This window comes from Myxine glutinosa, chromosome 8, assembly GCF_964187855.1.
Source record: "Myxine glutinosa chromosome 8, kmMyxGlut1.1, whole genome shotgun sequence".
Lineage (NCBI taxonomy): Eukaryota > Metazoa > Chordata > Myxini > Myxiniformes > Myxinidae > Myxine > Myxine glutinosa.
The window spans coordinates 108,073,141-108,080,187 of NC_136268.1; the positions used below are offsets into that span (position 1 = coordinate 108,073,141).

The 7,047-nt window shown below is 44.7% G+C and overlaps 1 long non-coding RNA gene across 2 annotated transcripts; it reads right to left on the minus strand.

The window, feature by feature from the left end:
• Nucleotides 1-1,546: 1,546 nt before the first annotated feature.
• Nucleotides 1,547-3,232, minus strand: LOC144893312 (uncharacterized). 2 transcript variants are annotated; one of them, XR_013624375.1, is made up of 4 exons: nucleotides 2,479-3,232; nucleotides 2,213-2,375; nucleotides 1,940-2,089; nucleotides 1,547-1,805 (listed from the first exon to the last, which is right to left on the minus strand). It is a non-coding gene; the product is annotated as an uncharacterized LOC144893312 (long non-coding RNA). The 2 variants fall into 2 exon arrangements; XR_013624374.1 differs by having other exon boundaries at nucleotides 1,548-1,805; nucleotides 2,213-3,223.
• Between the last annotated feature and the right edge of the window lie 3,815 nt (nucleotides 3,233-7,047).

A 7,047-nucleotide genomic window follows, 5' to 3' on the forward strand; every position in this document is an offset into this window, starting at 1 on the left:
AGAAAACTAAATCTAAAAATATCTCTTATGTTAAAGCTAAAAATAATAGAGTTTATCAAAAAGGAATATGTCAAGTATGTGGCTCTAAAAAGTGCCAATTCATCTCTCCTAAAAGAGGAGGAGACATACAAAAGTTTCTGTCAGGAAGTAAATTTACAACAACTGGAATTCCAGGGGAATTACACCTTCCAGGGTATTCTTTCTGTGGTCCAGGAACAAACTTGGATAAAAGATTAGATTAGGCTGACAATCCTAAACCTTGGTCTAAACCTACAAATAGGGTTGACGAAGTGTGTATGAAGCATGATATTGCTTATGGGAAAACCACTACGTTGACTGAAAAACATAAAGCCGACAGCGAAATGTTGTATAATTTGTCTTTGATACAAAATCCAACGTTGAGAGAGAAAGTTGATAGGTTTATTGTGAGAAATTTGATAAATGCTAAATTGAAACTTGGTCTTGGTTATTCCTCAAAAAACTATTAGGCTCTAATGATGTCATCAAGACTGAGGAGCTTTTGGCTGAAGAATTACACAAACCTATAATCACAAAGTTTAAAAGAAGGAAGGTTTATTCTAAATACACTGACCACATATGGTCCGCTGATTTAATTGAATTGAATAATGACAGGGGATACAGGTATGCTTTAACCGTTATTGATTTGAGGAGTAGATTTGCCTGGGTTGTCCCTTTAAAAAATAAAAGGGGTGATACTTTAATGTTAGCCTTTAAGCTAATATTTGATCGGGATAAAAGGAAACCAAAGAAGTTATGGACTGATGAGGGAACAGAGTTCTATAACAAAATATTCATGAAATTTCTTAAGGGGAAGGGTATTAAATTATACAGCACCTTTAATGAAGGAAAGGCAGTTGTTATTGAGCGTTTTAATCGTACTTTAAAAGAGAAATTATATAAAAAATTCACAGAACTCGGTTCTCAAAAATGGGTGTATTTAATTCAGGATATTGTAGATGATTACAACAATACAGTTCATTCATCAACAAAATCAAAACCATCAGAAACATTTACAAAATTAGAATATGAAAAGGAGATTAATTTGAGAAAGCCCAAGTTCAAAGTTGGTGATATGGTAAGGATATACAAATGGAAAAGCCATTTTGAGAAAGGTTATACACAAAAATGGACTCGTGAATTATTTAAAATCGTTGATGTAATGGCTACAAACCCTTGGACTTACAAATTAAATGATATAAATCGAGAAGAAATCTTGGGTTCATTTTACTCGCAAGAATTACAAAAAACAAAGCTAATAATTCATTAAACAACATTTCTATTCACCCCACCCAGATTAGCTAATTTAATTAGTGGTAATAAAAAAAAATTTAAATAAATTAAAATCATAAGCCACACCCACACAGACCACGCCCACACAGACCCCGCCCACACAGACCCCGCCCACACAGACCCCGCCCACACAGACCACACCCATCATCCCCCACCCTCCGTGCACCCCCACCCTTGACCCTTCACCCCCCTCATCCCACCCCCACCTTCCCCACACACACAAGGGGAGGGGAGGGGTGGGATGAGGGGGGTGAAGGGTCTTTGGCAGGGGTGCACCTCCCCGTTCCCTCCTTTATTCTCTTTTTGTAATTAATAATTAAATAATTGTAAACAAAACAAATATATATAAATATTGAAAACATTAAAATCTTTATATTATTAAAACATTTTTCTTGAGGTATACATTCAACTTCTCCCCAGCATAAGTCATCAATTTCTTCCCAGCACAAGTCAAAGGTTGGTTCAGCAGATGTCTTCAGGTTTTGAATCTCTTCCTGAAGACAAGAGGACAAGAGGGGAGAGAAAATATTACACACACACACATACACACACACACACACACACAAATACACACACATACACACACACACACACACACACAAGGATATGAGGATATTGGGATACATACCTCTAAAAAATCGAGCTTTGTGTTCAAGTGGTCGAGTTGAAAATTTAGGGTACCACATGTTGACGGGAAATAACCACTCTTTGGAAAATCAAAAGCATCCCACTCAAAGCCGTGGTTGTGGTTGTGGTTATCTGTTGATGGTGTTATATTCTTTCAAAAAAGAAAGAAAAAACGTTAATAATTTCTCCTAAAAGATACATTGTATTGACAATGAATAAATAAATGACAGCTCCCGTTTAATGGTACCAATCAGAGAAATGAATAATTAATTACCTGAGACAAACTCCGATGGTGATCATCTTCTAAGAACGGTGAAACATCAAATTCATTCAATCTGTGAGGCAGGTCGCTCCAACCCGTGTTCAATTCATTGTAAACCTCTTGTGGAACAACTTGAAACTCTGCCAAGACCAGGTCATTTTGAAAACCTGAATTGCTGTAATAAAAAAATATATCATGAGTCATATAAATTTAAATTAATCACATACAAAGCTCTCACCAACAGTTCAATTCTGAATGTTCAAACAGTTCAAACTTACCCTTGTGAGTATTCTTCATCACTGGAATAAGACATGTTGATGCTCATGTTCTTCGGTTCGTAATGATAAAAACAGCACGGCAACCCGACCTTTATAATGACCAAAATGTATTTTCGGGAACAGAACTCAGCTTTAACATTTCGAGGAAACAGGAAATAAGACAATGAAAACTTTCTGGGAAGTTATCCAAGTCAGTGAAACAACGTCATTTCTCAAAAGCGAATAATTAATTTTAAAAAGGTTTGAGTATGGTGATGGAAGTTGGAGGAGAATTAAATTATTTCCCACGCATAAACAAATATTTGTAGGGTCGTTGTTTGAGTGGGTTATATTCACCAGATGATATTAAGAGTAAAAGGTTAAAAGGTCCATAAGGTCAGAAGGATCACAGGTGTTTAAGTGGTCTAATGAATAAGGATAACATGTCAAAAGGTTAGAAGGTTCGTAAAGAACAGGGTGAGAGAAATAGAGGTGTTTAGGGGCAATGAGGGAGGGAAAGAATTAATATGGAAGTGAATGGGTCAAAGATTAATCTGCCAGATGATATGTAGAAGAAGGATGATAGGTCTATAAGAGAAAACAAATATTTGTAGTGTTTGAGTGGTCTAATGAACAACATTAAGGATAGGTACTACAGACAAAAGGTTCATAAAGATGAGGGTGGGAGAAATAGAGGTGTTTATGATTTTTGAAAAAGACAAGGGGGTAAATGACATTAGATAGGGATTTCCCATGTTAAACGGAGGTGTCCCAGAAGCAACATTATTACACTACTCTGGGATGTGGGCAGACATGTGAGGCTGGTTCCACCGTTCAGTGAAAAAGAAGTCGCGAAATTTTTTCCACACTTTGAGAAAGTGGCTCGACAATTAAACTGGCCGGAGGAGGCCTGGACCATACTCGTGCAAAGTGTGCTGGTGGGGAAAGCTCAGGAAATTTATTCGGCGCTACCAATGGACCAATGTGCAGATTATGAGGTACTGAAGAAGCACATCCTCAAGGCCTATGAGTTGGTTCCGGAAGCTTACAGGCAAAAATTCAGGAATGCCAGGAAGAGGGAGAGTGAGACCCATGTGGAGTTTGCCAGAGTGAAAGAAAACATGTTTGATCGGTGGTGTGAGTCAAAAGGAGTCGGGAAAGACTTCGAGAAATTGCGGGACTTGATCCTGGTGGAGGAATTCCAGCAGTGTGTCCACGAGGACATCAAAGTGTACCTGCAGGAAAAGAAGGTACCAAAGTTGTGGGACGCAGCCACCATGGCAGATGATTATGCCTTAACCCACCGAATAGGGGTCCACGAACCTAACTCCTCGCCTAGATCTCCGCAGGGGAGGTGGGGAACAGCAGGTGCGGAGAACGACCATACATGGCGGCGGCCTCGAGATGGTTATGGGGACAACTATGATACCCCACCGGTTCGAAATCGGAGGGATGAGGGCCCAAGACAAACTTATAGTTCGGGGGGCCCGAGGCAGACCACGAGTTTTTCCTCCGGGCCTACTTGCGCTTTTTGCAAGAAACCTGGACACTTGATGTCCAGTTGTTACCGCATGAAAAGCGAAGACCCAGAGCGGAGTCCGACTACTACGACTCCAAACGCAATGGCCATTGTGAGAAATCGCCATCAAAAGGGTTACCAACCATTTATTTCAGAGGGGTTTGTGTCACGGGATGGAGCCTCGACTAACCGGAAACCGGTTAGGATATTGAGGGACACAGGGGCACATCAATCTTTAATGCTTGAAGGCATTTTGCCATGGTCCGAGGAGACGGCAACGGGGGATAGTGTTCGTTTACAGGGGATCGGGGGCGGTGTTAGTGCTCCCCTTCATGTCATCCATTTGGAGTCCGATTTGGTGTCAGGACCGGTCACCGTCGGTTTACAAGCCACGCTTCCTGTAGAGGGTGTATCTGTGGTTATCGGGAATGATTTGGCCGGGGGTCAAGTTTATGGTAACCTGAGGGTTGGTAAAGAGCCCAGCAGGGAAAATAACGCCACACCAGCTCGGGATGGCGACAAAAGTGCCAAGTTATTTGTAGGGGGACTGAACTTCAAAACAGAGGAAGAAATTCTGACCTCTGTCTTCAACAGATATGGGCCGCTGGTGGAAGTGCGGTTGGTAAGAGACTGGGAAACGCAACAGTCAAGAGGGTTCGGCTTTGTCACGTTTGCCAGCACAAAAGACGCCAGAGAGGCAGAGAAGAATTGCAATGGCAAGGATTTGGAGGGTCGGACCATAACAGTAGGGAAGGCATTTAGTAGGCGTCGAGAGGTCTACAGGAGAGGACAACTGGGCGGTAGTTTTGGTGGTGGCCGAGAAGGAGACCGCTATTCATGGGACTACAGGGACCAGTGGTCCCACCCTAATTATTAGGGAAGTTCTGAGAAGTTGAAGCACTGAAGGCGGCGGAGCCGCCGAGCCAAGATTCCTACACGAATTAACCGTGAACGCCGTTCCTAAAGGCGTCCAGGTAGTGAACTTTCATGCACGGACTAACCGTGAACTCCACGTTCCTCAAGGCGCCCATGTAGAGAACCTTCCTGCACGGACTAACCGTGAACTCCGCGTTCCTGAAGGCATCCATGTAGTGAATACTCGGCTTGGCCTCCCGGAAAAAGTGCTATCGAGTTGCTTAACTTTGGATCTTTGATCAACCCTTAACCTTCATTCCCAAGATACGGACGGTCAAAGTCAGAGGGTCATGAGATGGAGTTTGATTTGGCAGGGACAATGTCGTTGTTGGTACTTAGTCCAGAGGGAGTAATCGGGAGGGGTTGTGGTGAAATTTTGGTTGCTTTATTTTTAAGTGATAACTGGGCCCGGGGGGAACTGATAATGTGGGGGGAGTTGAGTGATCTGGTTTGTTTCTCCAAATGGGCCGGCAAAGAAAGTTTTCGCTGGGTTCAAACTTTCTTTCTTGAAGGGGGGGAGTGTTACATATTTATGTGAATGTATGTGGATTACCATTCAGGTCTTTGCTTATCAGTGTGTAGTATATTAAGGGTTGTTGTGATTGGAGGGTCAGGAGCCCTTCGGAACAGGTGGCCGGAAACGGAAGTGGCCGGAAGCGGAAAAAGAAAAGACACGAGGAGAGAAAAGGACGGTGCTTCTTCTTCCTCGCCCCGCGACGACAGAAGGTGGAATCGACCTTGCGCTGCGCGGAAAACAGAGGCGTTCCGAAACCCGTTTGGCGAGAGGAGTTACCTGGACGCGTAACTACCTGTTGACACGTGAAGTCCCCGTGAGTTCGTGCACGGAACCAAGTGGTCGCACGTTGGGCCGCGCGCGCGTTGCAAACCGCGCTTGGTTTTGCCCCGTCTACAAGGCCGCGTACGGGTCGCACGTTGAACCTCGCACGCGGTGCAAATCGCGCTTGGTTTTGCCCCGTCTACAAGGACGCGTACGGGTCGCACGTTGAACCTCGCACGCGGTGCAAACCGCGCTTGGTTTTGCCCCGTCTACAAGGATGCGTACGGGTCGCACTTCGGGGCCTCGCGCGCGTTGGAAGCCGCGCTGGGTTTTGCCCCGTTGCTTGGCAAGGAGGTGCGCTGCAACAGCTGTCCCCGGTACGAGACGGCACGTTTGGAGCACGTCCGCCCGGGGTTCGTTCAACCGCCCGTGTGCGGAGACGAGAGACATTGTGGGAGACATTGACCACGGAGGGAGTCAGGAGTGGGGCTCACGTGAGGAATATATAAGATGGCCATCTTAGAGTTTGTGTAGATGAGTTTATACCTTTGTAATATTGATTGTGCATTGTTGATGGTTGTTGATTGCTCAGGGAAAATATTATTGATTATTCCGGATCCTTGGTGTGGGGTTTCTTCTTGACCGGAATTCATATTGATTGCGTTACGAAAGCGTATAAACCATATATCTTTCTGGCGGGGTCCCTCCCACGGTCCGGGGGTCACCCAGACCAGGTAGTTACCGGGAGGACCACGTAACAAGATGAACTGACGTCTGTCAGAGAGGTATGATTTAATCCAAGAGAGGGCAGTGCCGGTAATGTTAAAGGTGGTTTCAAGTCAGGTGAGGAGGATGGTGTGATCGATGGTGTCAAAGGCGGCGCTGAGGTCGAGGAGGATGAGAATGTTGAGGTTGCCAGCATCAGAGGAGAGGAGAAGGTCGTTGGTGATTTTGAGGAGAGCAGTTTCAGTACTGTGGTTGGAGCGGAATCCGGATTGGAATGTTTCATACAGGTTATTGGCAGAGAGGTGATGTTTGAGTTGAGTGGCTACAGCACGTTCCAAAACCTTTGACAGAAAGGGTAGGTTGGAGATGGGTCTGAAGTTATTTAGGGTGTCAGGGTTTAGTCCAGGTTTTTTCAGAATGGGGGTAACAGCAGCAATTTTGAGGGATGGTGGGACGATGCCTGTAGACAGGGAGGAGTTTATTGTTGCAATGATAAGTGGAGAGAGAGCAGGAAGGGAGGCCTTGACAAAGCTGGAGGGGATGGGGTCAAGAGTGCAGGTGGCAGTTTTCATTCCGATGAGGAGTTCAGAGAGGTCAGTAGGGGAGACTGGGGAGAATTGAGACAGGGGATGGCAGGATAAGGGGGGGGGGC